The sequence below is a fragment of the Ursus maritimus genome (genome assembly GCF_017311325.1).
Source record: "Ursus maritimus isolate PB19 chromosome X unlocalized genomic scaffold, ASM1731132v1 scaffold_X1, whole genome shotgun sequence".
Taxonomy (NCBI): domain Eukaryota; kingdom Metazoa; phylum Chordata; class Mammalia; order Carnivora; family Ursidae; genus Ursus; species Ursus maritimus.
The window spans coordinates 53,837,156-53,837,711 of record NW_024423319.1 but is presented as its reverse complement, the minus strand read 5'-3'; positions in this window follow the sequence as shown (position 1 = coordinate 53,837,711).

The following is a 556-nucleotide window of genomic DNA, read 5'->3' as shown; positions in this document are numbered from 1 at the left end:
ATATTATTATTATTATTATTATTATTATTATTACGTTTGTTTAGAGAACATAAGCTCCATGTCTATGTCTTGTGAAGAGGCACTTAGGGCTTTTCTTCATAGCTTTTCACATATATGTATATAGCAAACAACCTTGGAAGCCAGAAATAGCATCTCCCTCCAGAGCAGAGGGTAGGTTAAGTTTCTTTCCTAACCAGAGTGACAAACATAATGTATCTCTCAAAAGCAAAGGATGCGCAAATTTGCAAGCAGTCCTCTTTTGAGTTTGGGAGTTTCCTAATTTGAGGTTCCTCGCTTATAACATAAACCCACTTTGTGCACAATATCTATCGGTGTTACCTTGCATCACCCCTATGTGACTTGGGAAACAAGGGGATACAGTGGAAATATAAAACTTATGTTGCCTGCTGTAATATGACTAATAGTGCTTTGTCTCTGACCCAGGAGTCTTGTGTCTTTTGCCAGTATTGATGAATATGTAGTTGGCCAACTTTATAGTTTTGAAGCAGGATAAAATAAATAGATCTTGATATATGAAAGAAAGCTGGGTGAACGG